Below are 19,229 nucleotides of genomic sequence, written 5' to 3'. Positions count from 1 at the left end.
TCTTCTTATCCCATGACCGTATTTCCTGTGACTCCCCTGTTATCTGCAGAAGCTGCGGGGTCTGCGAAAACTCCTATTATCCGTGGCCCCTCTCTTCCAATTATCCGCCATTTCGCATGGAATTTCCCCGTCCTGCATTGTGCAACAGATTTCAGCAAAAAGCATGCTGTTATTTACATGATCAGAGTACATTTTTGTTGTTGTTTGCATTCTGACCACAAGTATTGTAGTTAATGTAGACATGATTCCTTGTAAAAGGCTTGGTGTTTTAACATCTTAACACAGCTGTTTTGTTGCCAGAAAAAGGGGAAAACCTATTATCGTGCTGTTATCCACAATTATCCGTTTTAAATTCGCGGATAAACCCAGCTGATTTTAGGAATTCGTGATGTTGGTTCTTCCACATGAATGTAGTATTGAGTTGTTGCGTGCAATAAAAACACGTGGCTATCTCTGGACTAAGGCTGCCTGGAATTTGCACTTAGAAGTTGATATGACAACAGTTTTATGTAATACATGCTTTCGAATGTGTTATGTAATTTCGAGTAAAGTGGACTCGAACACGTTAGAAAGTGTATAATGCATCATATTAGATCAAATACAATATTTATAACTTCCAAGTACGTAACGCGAAATTACTTAATATGTGAGTGCAGCACACAATACTGTGCTGTACAAAAACTCAACCCATTCGTCACTAACACCGCATGTGGCCTTAAAACGAAAAAAATATAAAAGACGACGTTTTGACCAAAGGCACTTCTTCATAGCACATAACCCACTGTTTGGCATTTGTCTCCTCTTATATATGTTAAAGGCAGTGTTATTGATGACTGTGTTGAGTTGTTTATGTCTGTACACTTCAACACATGTACAGTGAGGGAAAAAAGTATTTGATCCCCTGCTGATTTTGTACGTTTGCCCACTGACAAAGAAATGATTAGTCTATAATTTTTATGGTAGGTTTATTTGAACAGTGATAGACAGAATAACAACAACAAAATCCAGAAAAACGCATGTCAAAAATGTTATAAATTGATTTGCATTTTAATGAGGGAAATAAGTATTTGACCCCTCTGCAAAACATGACTTAGTACTTGGTGGCAAAACCCTTGTTGGCAATCACAGAGGTCAGACGTTTCTTGTAGTTGGCCACCAGGTTTGCAAACATCTCAGGAAGGATTTTGTCCCAATTCTATTTGCAGATCTTCTCCAAGTCATTAAGGTTTCGAGGCTGACGTTTGGCAACTCGAACCTTCAACTCCCTCCACAGATTTTCTATGGGATTAAGGTCTGGAGACTGGCTAGACCACTCCAGGACCTTAATGTGCTTCTTCTTGAGCCACTCCTTTGTTGCCTTGGCCGTGTGTTTTGGGTCATTGTCATGCTGGAATACCCATCCACGACCCATTTTCAATGCCCTGGCTGAGGGAAGGAGGTTCTCACCCAAGATTTGACAGTACATGGCCCCGTCCATCGTCCCTTTGATGCGGTGAAGTTGTCCTGTACCCTTAGCAGAAAAACACCCCCAAAGCATAATGTTTCCACCTCCATGTTTGACGGTGGGGATGGTGTTCTTGGGGTCATAGGCAGCATTCCTCCTCCTCCAAACACGGCGAGTTGAGTTGATGCCAAAGAGCTCCATTTTGGTCTCATCTGACCACAACACTTTCACCCAGTTGTCCTCTGAATCATTCAGATGTTCATTGGCAAACTTCAGACGGGCATGTATATGTGCTTTCTTGAGCAGGGGGACCTTGCGGGCGCTGCAGGATTTCAGTCCTTCACGGCGTAGTGTGTTACCATTTTTTCCTGGTGACTATGGTCCCAGCTGCCTTGAGATCATTGACAAGATCCTCCCGTGTAGTTCTGGGCTGATTCCTCACCGTTCTCATGATCATTGCAACTCCACGAGGTGAGATCTTGCATGGAGCCCCAGGCCGAGGGAGAGTGACAGTTCTTTTGTGTTTCTTCCATTTGCGAATAATCGCACCAACTGTTGTCACCTTCTCACCAAGCTGCTTAGCAATGGTCTTGTAGCCCATTCCAGCCTTGTGTAGGTCTACAATCTTGTCCCTGACCTCCTTGGAGAGCTCTTTGGTCTTGGCCATGGTGGAGAGTTTGGAATCTTATTGATTGATTGCTTCTGTGGACAGGTGTCTTTTATACAGGTAACAAGCTGAGATTAGGAGCAATCCCTTTAAGAGTGTGCTCTTAATCTCAGCTCGTTACCTGTATAAAAGACACCTGGGAGCCAGAAATCTTTCTGATTGAGAGGGGGTCAAATACTTATTTCCCTCATTAAAATGCAAATCAATTTATAACATTTTCGACATGCATTTTTTCTGGATTTTCTTGTTAGTCTGTCTCTCACTGTTCAAATAAACCTACCATTAAAATTATAGACTGATCATTTCTTTGTCAGTGGGCAAACGTACAAAATCAGCTTGGGATCAAATACTTTTTCCCCTCACTGTATACCACACACACCGAAATACAATATGTATTTAACCTAGCGTAGTCTACCTCACTGGGTGCCTACCCTAGTGGCCTACCTGACTGCCTACCATAGTGACTACCTGACCACCTATCCCAATTGCCTAGGTGACTGCCTACCACAATAGCGACTGCCTACCCTGGTGCCTACGTGACTGCCCTAAGTGAGTACCGGACTTACTAGCCACCTTAGTGCCCAACTGACCATCAACTCTCGTGCCTACCTGACTGCCTACCATAGTGCCTACCTGACTGCCTACCGCAGTAGCTAACTGACCACCTACCCTTTAATGCCTCCCTGACTTCCTACCTCATTACCTCGTGTAATCCTACATGACTAAACACCTGTGTGCCTACTTTCGAGTGGCTAGCGTTTACGGGTGTCTACCGCAGTGCCTACCTGACTGCCTAACCCAGCACCTACCAGGCTGCCTAGTGATATTAATGCCAATACGGTACAATATACTATGTGGTTACTGTGCTATTGTACGGTAACCATAGTAGTGTAAATAAATAATATTTAAAAAATATTTTTTTAAACACGCTTTAATGAAATGTACCGTGCTAGTAATGGAAAAACTCCACGACTCCAGGAAGTGGCCCCGAAGCGTGCCACAACATAAGGGGCCGTGGCCAATTACAGCCAACGTCAGTTGAGCGTGGACAATTCGACCCAAGCCGAAACATCTAACCTATAAAAAATATTGTTTAAAAATATATTTTTGATAGAATATAGTATTGTCATCAGTATGACATAAGTATACCAAGTTTACAGTCGATACCACATTGGAAAGTGGGTTAAAATTGAGTTACAGAATTTGAAGATACGACAACAACAGAGTGAGTTCATAGAAAGCGTGTAAAAAGAATGTTTAAAATAATTATTTTTAATTTTTTGATAGAATATGGTATTGTCATGAGTATGACACAAGTATACTAAGTTTGCAGTCGATACCACATTGGGAAGTGGGTTACAATTGAGTTACTGGATTTGAATTTACAACAACAGACAAGAGTGAGTTAAATAAAAGCGTGTACTAATATTAAAATAAAATGCTTAAACTCTCGCAGTATAACGCTACGCTATATAAATATATGCTGTAGTATTTAGGGCTGCTGTATGAATACAAATAGCACGTTGTTGTAAGTTACATGCGCAATGTATATAGGGGGATTATATAAAACGTAGCAGCAACTTAAAAAAACGAATTGAGAACAGGTGCGTCTTATATTCGGGAAAATACCCAATTGTTATTACTATATTATAAAACTAGTTTACAATAGGATGATGTTAAAAAAGGTTTATATTGTAGTTGTAAAGTACTGTAGTTTAATCCTCTACCTGTTTAGTTTGCTCTTTATGCTTAATGCTAGTGTCTTATTTGTAAGTACAGTAATGTATTACAGTACAGTAGGTGCACAGGCTGGTCCAGATGTGCCGTGACGCCATTAAAATTTTTTAAAACTTAGTTAATTTTTTTTAAACATAAATTAATTTGCAAAGGGAAAATAGTGTTTAGGGGTTAATTAATTGGTTGTCACTGTACCACCCTGTACTCTGTATTACAGTTACTTTGATGCTTGACTGTTGTAGATTATTGGTACAGTATTTGTTAAAGTAATACGGTAATAAAAACAACAACAGAATACCGTTACTGCCTTTTAACCATACTTCACCACGCTGGCCGAATTGTTAAAACAGGTGCGGTACATTAAAAATAAAGTGAATAAAACGATGGATTGTTAAACATATTAACAATTACAAAAACCAAAAGATAACGCCGCTAAATGTGGAGCCGTTATCCAACAGTGGATTAGCAAAAGGCCTTTGTAGACTTGTTATTAATTATTGGTTAATTATCTAACATTATTTAAACAACGCCTCCGTAAATTAATGTTGGTATACTACCATAGTATGTGATTCTAATTGGAGTTTCAATCGAGTTATAATTAGGTTTATTAAGTCTTGTTGGTGGTGTATTACGGAGACCATTAAGTTAAGTACAGTTTATAATAATACAGGAGTGAACTTTGCTGTTAAGATTGAGCTGAAATAGTAATTAAGTAATAGTTTATTTTTTGTTGCACTTTTACATGAGCGATGTATTACTTTGTTGCTAGTTTATTAATTGTGTACTGTAGCTTGCATTTAAACACCAATATGAACCGTTTACAGTATTATTAAAGTTATAGTTTATAACGTAGATGGATAAATATTGTGAATAACAGATTATTTGGTGATATTTCTGCTACGTTGACACTTAACAAACTTAACATATTCGCCAACAACAAACACTGCGTGTAACCTCAGCACAATCGCATAATCGGCGACGTTTCGGGCAATAACCCTGCTTCACCGCGCATCTGCATCGCACGTGATGCGCTATGAAGAAAGATCAATGGCCGAAACGTCGGACATTATGCTCGCTTTTTACGGCCACGGCGTTATTGACAAAGCGCTCTTCAATGACCAACGTGAAGTAAAGCAGGAGGTGGTGTTAAGATGTTCAAATACCAAGGAATTCAAGTCTGCATTATCATATATGCATATATGACCAAATACTCTAATGTGTATATATGCATATATTATTACCAGAGCATGTTTGTTTGTGTGCTCACAAGTACAGTGTGTGGTTAATGCAGTACATGATTCCTTACAAAGGGTATCTGTTTGGTGTTTGAACGTCTTAACACCTGTTTTGTTGCCAGAAAGGGTAAAACCTTTCCTTTATTATTTCATACTTTGATACTGGCAAGAACGGGTCCCATTTGATTGTTGAATTTGTTATCTTTAACCCCCCCCCCCCGTCGCACGGTGCGAAAGAAGTTCAACGCACACACATCGCACAGTAACATTGTTTTTACTCACATTGTCAATCCGCCACTGGATGAAGGCCTCCCTCTAACCTTTGTACACAGTTTCGCGATGTCAAATAGTCCACCTCGGAGTCACCCACCCATCCACCCACTCTGCCACTCCACCACCCTCTTACCACCTTGTGTCCTGTGCCCCATAGCCCCACGCTTCTTCTTTGGTTCTTTCGGTAAAGTCACCACGTAGAATGAGAATAAAATAATGAATTAATAAAATATAATAACAATAAAATTCTCACGACGTTTCGGCCACAACACAAGTGGCCTTCTTCAGGTGTGTTATTTTATTTTTATTAATTTATTATTTTATTTTCATTCTACGTGGTGACTTTACCGAAAGAACCAAAGAAGATGAATCCTTGCAGTCACGAAAGCTTTAAATCGAAACCCCACGCTTGTTCACAGTTGGAATTGTGTGTCATTAGCCACGCGAATGTTCCACAAATCCACGTGTTTCCGTACATCTCAGTGAAAGCACCAAGCATTCATCAGCTTCTCTGTGCACTTTCTCTCTCTCTCATTTTGTTAAAGTTTATTCTTATTTTTGTGATGCTTTTTGTAACGGTGGGGCCAAGAGCACTCCTACTAACTCGGAAGGTTTAGTAGCACCGGTTGTTGAAACGTCCTTCTTTAGCCACATTTGCTACGTTACATTTCATTATCAAGTAAAGCTTTTTTTTCAAACCCAACACAACCCGCTCTCTATTTATTACGTATTGAGATGCGATTGCATTTAGTTACATTTTGGCTCTTGAAATACCCATTGTTTTTAAAACCTTGAAAGTATCCGAGGCGTGTCTTTATAGTACGTATTCGTTAAAGTGTACTGTACTTCGGAGCACAAAAATACAATATTTGGAAGTGTTCCAGAAGCCGTGTGTCGTATATGTTTTGTAAAAATAATATTGAAATGCGATTGGAAATTATACTTGTTATATCTAGATCTGGGGCGATTATCTACTGCTGGACATCTGTGAAAAAGAGCTTTATAGCTCAAAATATTTTGATTCCGATCTCATAAAATCCATTGATCGACCATAAATTGTAATCCACGATTTTCTTTCATTTCCACCTATTGGTTCTCACGAACATGAGCGAGAAGTCGGGCTTGTTAAACACATGCCGCTGGGATTATATCAGCTGTGATCGGTAAAAGTGGACTCGGGCCGTAGGACAGAAAGGGGCCCTACAGTAGTCAGTCGGTGGCCAAGGACAACGAACGGCAGCCAAAAGGCGAAGCAACTCGTTCGAGAGGACGAAAAAAAAATTACGAGATGGGGGAAAATTGAAATCAGCGCCCGTGCAAGGCGTTGGGGGGTCGGATTATTGCGTCGCAGGATCGTGAGAGATGGTTTGCCCGGTGGCTTTGAGGAGGCATTCATCCAGCAGTAGCTCGACCAAGGTCGATTCTAATGATTAATTCATGTTAAAAGAGTGCAAGGGCACTCAGTGTATAAACTAACACTGTAAGTGGGTGGTGGTGGTGGTCGGGGCGGGGGAACTACTTTTTTTATGGACCTTTATTTTAACCGCGGAAGGTGGCTGTGTCCTCGTGCGCGAATGTTGGCGGGCGGGGGCGCGTGAGCGGGAGAATGGCGGTGAAGTGGCTAATTGTGCTCCGCCGCGACTACATAAGCCCGCGCACAGCGCGCGCCCGTCCCTCGCGTGCGCGCGCAGTCGCCCGTGATTGATTCCGTTTCCCCTTAGTTTTCATTTATTAAATTTATATTGTTTACTTATTTGTGATCGTGAGACGATACCAACACAATTCTTTTTTTTATTGTTCGTCCACCGCAATTTTTCTCGGCCTTTTTTTTCTTTTGTTTGATACATTTTCGTGTTAATTTATATCCCTACACGAAAAAAATAATTTCGCGGGTTTTTTATGACCCCCCCCGCCCCGTATTGTAATTTGAATACAGTCTTTATTTTTTTTTGGTTTATTTTAGTTGTGTTCCGGTCATAAACGTACATTTGAGAGAAAATCTTTGACATTTCTCAACGTCAGACAATTCCAAGTAAGTAGGCGGTGCCAAGGCGATTTCGCATTAAAAAATTAACAATTCGTACAGTAAGTGTTTTTTGGTATTTAGCCAGCAAAAGTATGAAGGATAAAAATATAGCACAAATCGTGTAAACTATTTAAATATGTACAAAATATAGATATTCTATTAAAAATAATGCCTTTTACAGGTTTATTGGCGATGTGCTTTTGTTTCCTTGGCTATTGGGAGTTATATTTAAAAAAATAATGTAATATTTGTAAGTATATTCCATAAAACTTGTTTGAAATGTTGACATTTAACCGTCTCCTTGATTATTTTTTACATGCAGCTATATTTTACATTAATTTATTGGGATCTCCAGATGAAATGCGTCTTAGAAATGTGAATTATTATTTTACTTGCCGACGGGTTCCCTTAAATTGTTGGAAATAGTAAAATGTAATGAATACGTATTGTTTTTTTCATTAATCTACTTTTAGATTTAAAAAAAATCGAATCGTCTTTTGTTTCAACGCCTATTTGTAGCTCTCTAAACGTAATATCCATTGTTACAAAATAACCGTGATATCTCTTAAAAAATGCATTATAAACGAACTACATTACAGAATACATAGACGATCCACAATGTGTATACAGTACGGTTGAATTATGCATGCCATTTCAATATGCAAGTGATATACGCAATAACTGTATACTGTGATGCTTATACAGTATTTTGGTGCATTATGTACTGTATTGTGATATGCAATATTGCTAGTATAGGTTAGCGACTTTTGTGTAAAATACGAAGCGGCGATCTTGTATGGACCAGCGTGGTGAAGTATGGTCAAACACCCATCGACGTGTGTCGGAGAGGGCCTTAAATCTAGCAGGGAATGGACAAAAGACATTTCCATTCTCATTCATATTAAATACACCCTTGTACGTCTTGGATAATTACAGACTGTCTTGATCGGGCCCCCGCCCGCCCGCCATGTCAGTCCACGTGGCAGTCCGAGAGATTCTCAATAATTTCACTAAGCAGAGAATAGAGAATGGCGTGATATTGCCAGCCGTGCACGATATATAAGAACACTCTAATAGATTGCGTGGCTGGTAAATAACCTGCCCTGGGGCGAGAGAATGGCTTCTATTTGCTGCTCTAGTTAAGACCATCTTCCCCCTCCAACATTATCAGGGGTTTTCTTTAGCAGAGACCAACACAAATAAATGCCAGTGCTTTAGGTTAATATGACTCGCTGAACGTGTACTGGAGTGGTCGGCCTTTTGTCAATCCACTGCTGGATGAAGGCCTCCTCCCCTCCCCCACACACCGGTTGTGGTCACGCGACGTTGTTTGATTATACTTCACCACGCTGGTCAAGAGGTGGGGTAGGCGAATATAGGTGGAGGATCGATGCGAATTATCACTCGGTCCGCAGACATTAGCCCCGTGTGTCTGGCCATGCAATGGGGGTGGTGGGCGGACCACGCTCAGCAGCGCACTGCCCCTGAATATCACTCGGCCACTGATGTTAGCCGGGGGGGGTGGGGGGTGGTGGGAATCTACACTACTCATCCGTCGTCTTGCCAGGGTTCAGAACTCGCCGCACGAACCCACCGTGTCAAACGGCTCCACCCACAAGCAGCATCGAGGTACGTTAACAATTGACGTTCATTTAAAATCTGGCCACGATAAGAAGCCCTGTGCGTGCTTGTGTAGCAATTTTTCACGCGCGAAGAGGGGGCTGTGTGCGGTTGCTGCGGGGCCGCCCTTCCTACACGAACGCTTCCTCAGCGCCCCTAGTTGGTATACGCAGCACGTATGGTACACGGTCACACGGCGTGTGTTAGTTAACGCGTGTACAGCCATGTGTGTGTGTGTCATTCACAGTGGTGTGCGCGCGCGCCTGTACAATTGGGGGGCAGTATAATTTTGTGCCTGTTGGGGGGGGGGGGGTTTGGAGTTTTAATGTGGTTGGTGTTTCTCCTATTTGCGGTATGTATGGTGTGTAATGCTGACATTGTGTCTGGTTTTCTCGTTCGAGAGTATAGATCGTGGTTCGTGTGAAAAGGGGTGTGTAGTGTTCTTGGTTCTTTGGGTAAAGTCACGTAGAAGGGATATAATTAAATAATAATATAAACAAACACAAATTTAAAGGGGTGTGTAGGTTGTGTGTCAATTTGTATTTGGCGTTGTGTTCCGGTGTGTGTGTGATGTTTGCTTTGTAGGATTTATGGGTTGTGTGGTGGGGATGGGGGGAGATGTGTGTGTTAGTACATGGGTTGTTGTGTGGATGGGGTGGCGTGTATTGTGTGAATTAAGGTGGGTGGTTGCGTGTACTACGCCATTGTTACCGTAATGTATGCATTGTGCATTGCGTTGTTGCCGTGACGTGGGTGGCGCGTTTTGTAGTACGCGTCATTGATGTGATTGGTGGTATACGTGACTTGGGAGGCAGTGGGGTTGGGGGGGGGCGGTTAGTACTTTACTGTGGTGCATGGTAACGTGCTGGTACCGGGTAGGGGGGGGGGATGGTAGGTGAAGGTGGACGTGATGGCACACGCTGTAAATGTCAAGTTGGCTCTCTTTGGCTCCTTGATAATCGGTCCCGCAGCGAGAGAAACCCCATGCTTTTGTTGGTGGCTAAGTGTGACGTCGGTTGGGGTGAGGTTGTGCTGCTTTGTTGCGGTTTCGATTGTGCTGCTTGTGTTGTGTGGTTGGGGTGTGGTGTTTGTAGGATATGGTTGTGCGTTTGCATTGAAGTATTGTTTCCCGTACTTGGGCTGTTGGGTTTGTTGGGGGGGGTCGTGGTGTCAGGATTTTGGTATTGCTTTGTTGGGGGTTGCTGGTGAGGGGTGGTGTGGTTGTGATGAGTCCGGTTGTGGAACGGTGTTGTTGGGTGTGGTTGTTGCTTCTCATTTGATAGTGTGGGGGTGGGTGGCGTGGTCGGGTCGGCCTGTTGTGCAAGTCGTGCCCACTTGCCACGCCTTACACATCGAGAATTCAGCAGATCGCGCCGAGGGGAATTGATTTAATTGAGCGCAGCTGAGCCTCGGTGGCTGGGGTTGGTGGGTACGCCTTTGGACGGGTGGGGGCGGCGCGCTCGCCAACAATAGGCTCAGATTTTCCAAGAGGCATAGACATTAAATTCGTTTGGCTCCCCTTATACAGTATTCGGATCAAATTAATCGGCGACCGAGGCCAATGTTGCCTCTGTGCGTCTTTACAATAGTCGACAATGAAGCGGTTTAAGTCTCCTAACCCTTTCAGCCGTCCTGTCAACGTATGTACAGCGTTTTGTCAATCCACTGCTGGATGATGGGGGCTGAGGAGGCTATTTTCGTCGTTAAAGAAGCGTGGGTTTTATTGACAGTACTTAACGTTGCTCGGTGGAGGTTGGTGAAATTGGGGAGCATGGAAGCACAGTACAATACCTGCCATTTGCTGCACTGCACTCTGCCTTTTGATATCCTGGTGTGCATGGTGGGCACTCATCGAGATTTCAACCTCTGCTCAGCTTCCAATATATCGGTGGTGTTGGGAATTGTGATGTTTATTTGATTTGATGGTTCTGTGCTTGGTGGCTGGAGTTGCTAGTGGAAATCATGATGATATAGTGGTCGTAGTGCAGTTTTAGTGATAGTCAAAGCTATTTCTGACTTAAATGTAGAGGTAGAGGTTCATCTATTTACAGTCCCAAGTCGGTGGTTAAAATTACATTCCTATGGCATGGGTGAGTCGATTAATGAGGACCAGCATTTTGGAGACTTACCCTCAAGTGAGTACTAATTTTATCAGCCCCGGAGGAATGATGGGCTGAATCAACCCCGAGCCAGGATTGGAACCCATTCCGACAGCGAACCGCTTGGGTGTTCCCGCTGAATCACGTGGCCGGATTATTACTATGGAATTATAAGTTTTAGTTGCGGGTTTAATGTTCCTCTATATTGCGGTAGTTGGATTCGTTTTTGTAGAGAAAATGTGGCTGTGTAACTGTTTTGCAGTTATATCTGTGGGTGTTGTGACGGTTGATTTTTTTAAAATGATTTGTTCAAGTTGGAAGTTGTAGTTAAATCGTTGTGGTTGGTGGGTTTTGATTATGGTCGTTGCGGCGGGTGGCGGTGTAAAAGAAAGTTAGCTTTGTTTTTAGATTGAATTAACCTGCGCTCTCGTTTGATTACGGTACTTCAAAATGAATCGGCTGCTCACCCCCCATTGGCCGCGCGTGCACGTGGATGAGCGGTGCACGCGCATCAAGCGATGGCTAAACGAGACTCACGTGATTCATTAACCCGCCCCACTGCCAATCCCCCTCATTAACCCGGCTGGCTCCCAAACACGTGCGCACAATCGACTATTGTCTGCGTTTATCACCTGCATTTGAACACGATTCAATGACGTTTTCACTGGAAACCGGTCCTCGAGTCGAATTCGCCTGAATAAAACGTGAGGGCGCTTTACCTGATTGCTTAGTTGTGAAACGCACGTGACTCGTGTGCACACCTTTGCAGCTAACGGTACACGAATCGAGTAATATGTACAACGCCTTACGCGTGGTTACTGTATTGTTTTTTCTAGTTCGGCAAACAATTGTGTGGAACGCTTTATAACAAGTGCCAACGTAAAGTAGGCCCTACTGCAGTAAATATTTCAACAATAGTGTACTGCAGTAGCACCAATGCTTGTAAAATAATGTAAATGTTTTTGTTATACACTGCTGGATGCAGGCCTCCCCTCTACACGCCCATGTCTTATCATGGGAGTTTGTTTGATCCTACTTAACGTTGATTTGTGTGGGCTGGCGGAGGCGGATAACAGACTTTCAGATATCACTTGCCATCGGAAAATCATTTGGGCGGCAGTTGTTGGTCTTGTCGGTGAGGGGGGGAAAAAAAATTGAAACCACCACGCCCCCACCCCGCAGTGTTTGTATATCCCCTTTTATATACAGTGTATCCACTGCTGGATGAGGATCTCCCATACACTTTGTCGTGCAGGGTGGGTTATTTGACCCTACTTCCCCACGCCCGTTAGACAGTGCTGCTTACTGTATTGATAAAAACAATCGTGGAATATTTTTGAGAAGACGATTTTTTGATAAATAAAACTGCATTAACTGCACAGCAAGCGCAACGGCTCTTTGCAAATTGCCCAAGGTAATAATTGTTCTTTATTAAAGCCAAATGCGCAAGCCTTGAAGTTTATGTTGCTGGCTATTTTCCCTTTTGCCGATGTGGTTGTAGTAGTTGGCTCCTCTTGGATTATGGTCCACTGTATTTTGTTTTTTCCTTCATCCTGAAGACTAATATGATTTTGATGTCACCCAATGTTGTAGCACCTTTTCAATATAAGGCCATCATGCTCTTGCGAGTGTTGGTAGCAGTGTTGGTTTGTCATGGATGGGGTGATGTAGCTGGGTTTAATATCGTTGGTGCCGCAGGCGACTTGCAGCGGTGACATGGCCCACTAAATGACTTTGAGCAATTGGTAAACACGAAGAGCAATTCTTAGCAACACTTTGATGAAAAATACTCCACCAAATAGGATGTAATGTTTTGGTGCGTGTGTGGATTGTGTTTTTGTTATACAATTTCCAAGATAAATGTCCAGATTCAAATAATGAGAATGCCTTACGAGTAAAAGTGAGCACCATTTTATTACCACGCTCAGTGGTTCGTTTGTACATGTACTGACTGCCCTATTAATCCACCTCGTGAGCGACCTCCACACCTCATGCGTTAAAAGCACGGTAAAGTATGATCAAATAATCCTCGCGACCCACAGTTTGTTTAGGCTGCATTAATTTTAGTGGACATGCAAAATGGCATAGTAGGTGCATTCATTTGTAAGTTTGGCGAGATGGTGAGTAGTGTTTTTAGCTTCGTTGTGTCTGCTTTCGATAATTAGAGACGTAGAGTGGCCGTAGAAACGTGATGTATTAAAAAAAACTTGACACTGACATTCAAATTATAAAACATCTTGGTGTTTTTTTTAAGGAAAAATCTCACCGTATGTAAATGTGCCATGTGTGAAATGAGATACGTGTAGAGTTTACCAGTTCAGTGCGAACGTGAATCCCTCTTTGCCAGATTTTCCCAAAACCTTTGACCCAGTCAAAAATCTTGCCTATGGCCAGTTGCTGGTGGCCATTATTTCCAAAGCCGCTCGTATCCGATGAGCGGGTTGCTGTTGAATCTTAAGAGGAATGGTGGGACAGTGGTTAGCACTCGGCACAGTGAGCTTTGGTAACCTTGTTTTCAATTCCTCGTCGTGGCTAAGGTCAGCGGTGAATGATATCTGAACTCGTTTTGGGTTCGCCTGCTGCACAGGCGTTGTAAGGTATGTTCGGACTACCCCCCCCCCCATGATTTAAAAAAAACTAAATATCTATAACGTGTACACTTTCACGTGCATGTTTGCCATTTTATTTATGTTGATACAAAGCTTTGTAATGTAAAATAAATCCTTTGACAATCCACTGTTGGATAAAGACCTCACACTGTGGCGTTGTTGGGGGGTTGTTTGACCATACTTCATCACGATGGTCAATGCAGGTTGTTAGGGGAGGGGGGAAGTGTGGAGATGCAGGACAAGTTCAGATATCACCACTTATGTTAGTCATGTGCACTCACCTTTTTACTTGTACACGACAGTCAATGTTTTTATACTTTATTCACATACGCAGAAACCCGTATAGGCTGTGTACCATGTATAAAGCCCTCAAGCTACACGGCAGCTGATGGATGGTGCAGCCATTAATAATTTTGACTAGAGAGTGATGCATCACAACCATCTTAATGCAATGTAATGTAATGCGAGCTGGGGGTTTTCAGCCATGAGCTGTGGGAGTGCTTGGCTCGATTTTGTGCGAGCAATTAACTATGTTCATTAATGGGGTCAAGAAGGGTTACCCTTACCTGAGGAATTATTGAGTAGGTGCGAATATGTACGTGTCAATGTCAGCGTGCTAGTATTAGCATACGCGTTTGCATATCCATTTACATGCACATGTGCTTTGTTTGGGTGGCTGCCGAGTCTGCACAATTTACTCCGCTCTTGGATGAATCCTTGGGATTTTACGTTGCGCCTTCATTCGGGAATCGATACTTTTTTTATCGTCGAGTTTATATTTTACAGCCACGTTTGGCTTATTTGTTGACCATAACTGAGCATGTAATTTGCATACATCGTAAATATTACAAGCCCATTTCGATACATTGTAAGTGTTTCAATGTATTTTAATTCGAATCAATACTTGGAGACTGCTCGGTGACCTTTAAGTGCATTTGCGTGGCCTGTGTACTTTTCTGACATAGCTTGCTTCTCTTCCCAGAAGTGGCTGATTTATTATTTGTGGAGGAGAAAGTTGGGGGGGGGGTGCTGGCAGATAAGGTTCACAGTTTCAGTGACTCGAATAAAGAGGACAACTATTCAGTCTTGTGCATGGCAATATCGAGAGACATGCCAATGTTGCGAGGTCTGCTTACTACAAGAGGGCTTCTTCAGAGTTTGTATGTTTGCCGTTCCTTCATTGAAGGAGCGCAGACTACAGTGGTTTGCTATAATGTGAGTCCATAGTTTGGTGGTTGCATGGCTTGTCTCGCAACGTGCATAGCTTTAATGGTCCACTTATAAAGGAGATGTGCGCATCGATCGGCCTGTTCATGTTGTGATTGTGGTTGATGGTTACACAAGTGTCTTCCGAGAAAAGTACTCAACTTGCAGCAATTTCAGTTGTACAATTATACTGTTTGCGATGAACTTGGGGGGGTGGGAGGTATTTTTAGCTGTACAGTGAAATGATCAATTTTTGGACGCTTGTGCAGCGGTAGGCACGATCTCTTTACAAGGCATCAATAATTTACAGCCTAAAAAGCCTATTCTGCCTTGATGGCAGGGCCATCAGAAACGGTCTTAATTGTCAGACCACGCCTAGCAGATTCCCAGGACTCGTAGGGAATGGTGGTGGTAAATTGTCTAACCTTATTAATTTTATATTTTTCTGAAGAGGAAACGACGACCCCGTTTTTAGGATTATCGAGTGTAGTGACAGTCTCAGGTTGGCCACCAATTATTGAGGGTACCAAAAAAAATCCCATTGCTTAAAATTCGCCTTTTTTAACTTAAATTGGCTAATTTCCAGCTCTGATAATTAAGCACCGGTTTCATTGTCATGCGACAAACCTTTTTTCTCGTATACAGAGTAGGTAAGAAAGTGTTTATCTACTGTGGATCAGAGGTCACTTGAAAGGATCTCAGAGGTGGCTCTCTAATATCTGCTTACCTTGGTTGTTCTATAATCACATTTTATTTCATGACACCAATAGAACATTCAGGATAACATGTGGGAAAAATAAACTTTTCAAAAAATACGACAGTTATATTCCGTGACAAGTGCCAACTCAAAAAAGTTAAAACATTGGGAGTTTTCTTTTTCACGTTTAAACGTGGACGTGCACATTACTTCCTGCCTCTGCGCGTGTTGCTGTCCAGGGTACTGAAACATCCATCCCTGCATGCCGTCCAGGGTACCGAAACATCCATCCCTGCGTACAGTTCAGGGTTACTGTAGCATCCTTCTTTGCCTGGGTGGAATTCCATTATGGTGTGCCAGTATTGTTTGGGTGGGAGATGTTTGCCGGATTTAGGGGTGGGGAAAAAGCAATTCACCTCTTGTCTCGTAATAGGGCTCGCTGCTAAGCACTTTGGGGTTTCTCAAATAAATTCATGTCATGAGAAAAAAGTGTTTTGTGATACATTTCATTGGTCCAGTGGTGCTGTCTCTGCTGCATCGTTCAAGTCCCTTTTTGGGGAATGGGAGGACATCACTGCTCAACTCGTAAAAGGCCACCCTTGGACATCAGAACTTAAGCCATAGTGATTATGGAGTTGATTTCAGATCCTGATTGGGGAGTGTCCACACTACTGCCTATGTCTGCATTTTGTCTTGGAAGGAGTCCCTGACTATTTAAGATTCTAAGTCTCACGAATCTTAGGCACTGTACATTAAACCAGTTCCACGATGTTGCAGCTTAGGGTATGCTAATAAACAATCACTCAGGCAAGTTCGCAAACCCCTCGGCTGTGACATGTCCATCTTTTGAAGTGTTTGCGTGATGGTGTACGTCATGGAGTGGCAGCACAGTAAGTGGTGTGTGGACTGCACCATACCCAAGCGACCCAAGTTCATTTTCCGACTATGGATAACATCAGCAGCCATGTATCTGAACCCAACACAGGCCCTCCACCACGTGATTGAGGACTGGTACCTGATGTACTGTGTAAACATCAGCACTGGGGAGGAGACAAATGGCCGTGGGGCGTGGTACTGTGGCCACACATCCCCTTGGCCTCGAGCACTGTGTGGGCCTTCGTATTTACCAGCTAGCAGCATTTGCCCCCATCAGCCTGTGGAGGCTTTACGGCGGGGATCTGGCGTGCGTGTCTGCGTGCGTGTGTGTGTGCCGGTGCAGTTCTTGTGGTCCGTCTATCGGAAAGGCGCTTGATGGATTTTCGCGAGTACGGGCGCCGGCCTCGTGGGCTCCTGCGCACTCGTAAAAGTGTGAGCGTGCGCACGTTGCGGCGCTGATGTATTGCCTGGGTGTGGCGGGCACACTGCAGCACCATGTAACGCGCGTCAGCATTTTGGGCCCCCTCCTCCTTTTACGATTGCAAAACGCGGGGTGATTATTGAGTGGCTCCACACAATTGTCGTACTCAATACGCAGTTAGTCCAAACGTACGTGCCGAGCAGAGGACCCCTTGAAAGAGTTGAGACTGAGGCTTCTGTGGGTAAATAAAGGACATTGTTCATCGTTTAAACGCAAACTTGGCAAACAAGGACGTGTTCTGAATGTGTTCACGGGTATGTTACATTGCCGTAAAAGGTACGCCGTATTGTCAATCCTCTTATGTAACTACTCTTTACACGTCCTAATAAGCCGCTAATGCTTTGCAATTTGAAATGGCTTATTTAGACATGATTATAATCCAGGGAAAATTAGACAAGCCAGCAAAACATTGAAGTATAGATGTTAACACTGGCTGAAAGAGATAAAAATGAGTTGTATGCTTTCATGCTGGAGGAACATAGCACAGTCATCTAATTTTAACTTCTCAAATTGGTTGTGTGTTTGAAGAAGAGCGGAAATATGTTTAAAACGTTGTAGCATGCTTTATCCACACAAGCTTGCACTGCACAGGCAGGCTTCACATAATGGGTTATTGCTTTGAAGCCTTTCTGATTCAAATGTTTTTGTCGTCTTTTGGCTTCCATATTTTAGGCTAAACGGAAGGAGTGTGGATGGTTGTCTCAAAATTGTCTCGCTATATTGAGGATCTCACGGAAACGTACAACATTTTTTTATATTATTCAGCATCGCCGCGCCCTAAGGTTATTTTCGCAAAAAAATTGACCTTAAGGCTTGTGGTCATGTTGGCTCATTTATTGCTAAGGTCAATGCACTTAACGTCGCGCAAGTTTTACGACCGAGACTGTGTGATGTTAAGCGTCTCTCCTTTCGCTGTGGCGCATACACAGGCAGTGCATTATGTACGCTTCTACATGCGTGTTTATATACACTTGCATGTAATATACATTTTGGTTATTGTTATATTTTGTAACGCGTTTTGGCGGTGTTTCGTGTGACCGCTCCGTTGAAAACCAATTTTAAAAAAGGGTGCGGGGGGGGGTGGCCCTGCGTTGGCTCGCTGGTAATTTTCCTCAAGGTCGAAGGAACGCATCGCGTGCGCGCGCAGCTCCATACGTCGCGCCTCCGCTGGCTTCTGAAGGTGCACGGCTGTCTGCTGCTGCTCTATTGTTCGGCCCCGTCGTGGCGAACTGTAACAGACGCAGCGTCGCGCCCCTTCGTTCCTTTGTTGCCGCTGCGCCGAATGCCGCTTTGATTTGGCATCACGAGCCGTCAGCGGCCGCCGCGCGGCTGATTTATTTACGCCAATGCCCTCTGGGTGTGGCCTGCCGCTAGTATTAATCGTGAATCGCCGCGCCTTACAGCTGCCAATAAGGGCGGATGTTGCTTTTTACTACACTTGACGTGAGGGCTGAAAGAAAAGGCCTTCGGTGGGCTGCGTTAGCAAATGATAGCCGCGTTTAATATTCCTTCCTTGTGGGGCGTGGGCGGTGGCTGCGCTCATTTGTATTAAAAAGCAGAAAAAGCCCCATTTTAATTGATAAAAGGGATAAATGGAAATTATTTAACTCTTCGGATGCTTCATAGAATTGGTAGGTGCTTTTTTTTTACTGGTGTGCGTTTTTATATGTGGATTAAATCCCGTTGGGTTTTCCCTGTCAAGAAGCGGCGCTTAAACTATAAATATTGTTTATGTAAATGTATTGTTTCGTGTCATTGCGTGCTCATTTAATGCACTTGACTAGTATTTGGGAAAACCATCCGAAGGCAATATATGTTCCAGTTCAATTTAACTCAAGTTCCCTGCAGGGATATGGCAGTGTGCTTGCTCCCGCTTATGAATGCAGCACGCATATATTGTGCATGGGGTGAATATGGTTCAGTTTGCATCGGCGGGGTGGGCACCAGACCTGAGCGGGCTTTGCGTAGACTATAGTGCTTGACACTTTTATAAATATGGCAATAATGGCCTCGGTGACTTAAGATTCAGGCTGAACTGGTCTGCAATCCTAGCAGATGAGTTGCAGCATATCAGGTCTATTCATCACATTGCGTGTACAATGGGGTATAACCGTCATTTCCGAGTCATCTTTCAAAGCCACATATAAGATCTAGTTAATACTTCTGTCAAATTGAGGAAAATAAGTCTTGGCCAAATTGGTCATATCATTTAACAGCCCAACCCAGTCCTGCACGGAGCCGAACAGGGAAAATAAAATT

General features: G+C 43.3%; 1 protein-coding gene across 9 annotated transcripts in view; it reads left to right on the top strand.

Moving 5' to 3' along the window:
- The first annotated feature begins 7,013 nt into the window (after positions 1-7,013).
- LOC116951932 (ELAV-like protein 2) overlaps positions 7,014-19,229 on the top strand; it is a 37,974-nt gene continuing 25,758 nt past the window's right edge. For 5 of the 9 annotated variants that reach the window (XM_032970808.2, XM_032970806.2, XM_032970805.2 and 2 more), the window contains exon 1: positions 7,014-7,388. The gene's annotated coding sequence lies outside the window, so the exon portion shown is untranslated. Of the gene's footprint in view, positions 7,389-8,949; positions 9,012-9,040; positions 9,166-10,288; positions 18,602-19,229 lie in introns of those variants that run through there. The other 4 variants (XM_032970807.2, XM_032970801.2, XM_032970803.2 and 1 more) reach the window with 3 other exon arrangements.

The sequence above is a fragment of the Petromyzon marinus genome, chromosome 44, assembly GCF_048934315.1.
Source record: "Petromyzon marinus isolate PM22_M1 ecotype Great Lakes invasive population chromosome 44, UKy_Petmar_22M1.pri1.0, whole genome shotgun sequence".
NCBI lineage: Eukaryota > Metazoa > Chordata > Hyperoartia > Petromyzontiformes > Petromyzontidae > Petromyzon > Petromyzon marinus.
The sequence above is the reverse complement of the archived record's forward strand: the minus strand, read 5'-3'. Positions and strand labels throughout refer to the sequence as shown.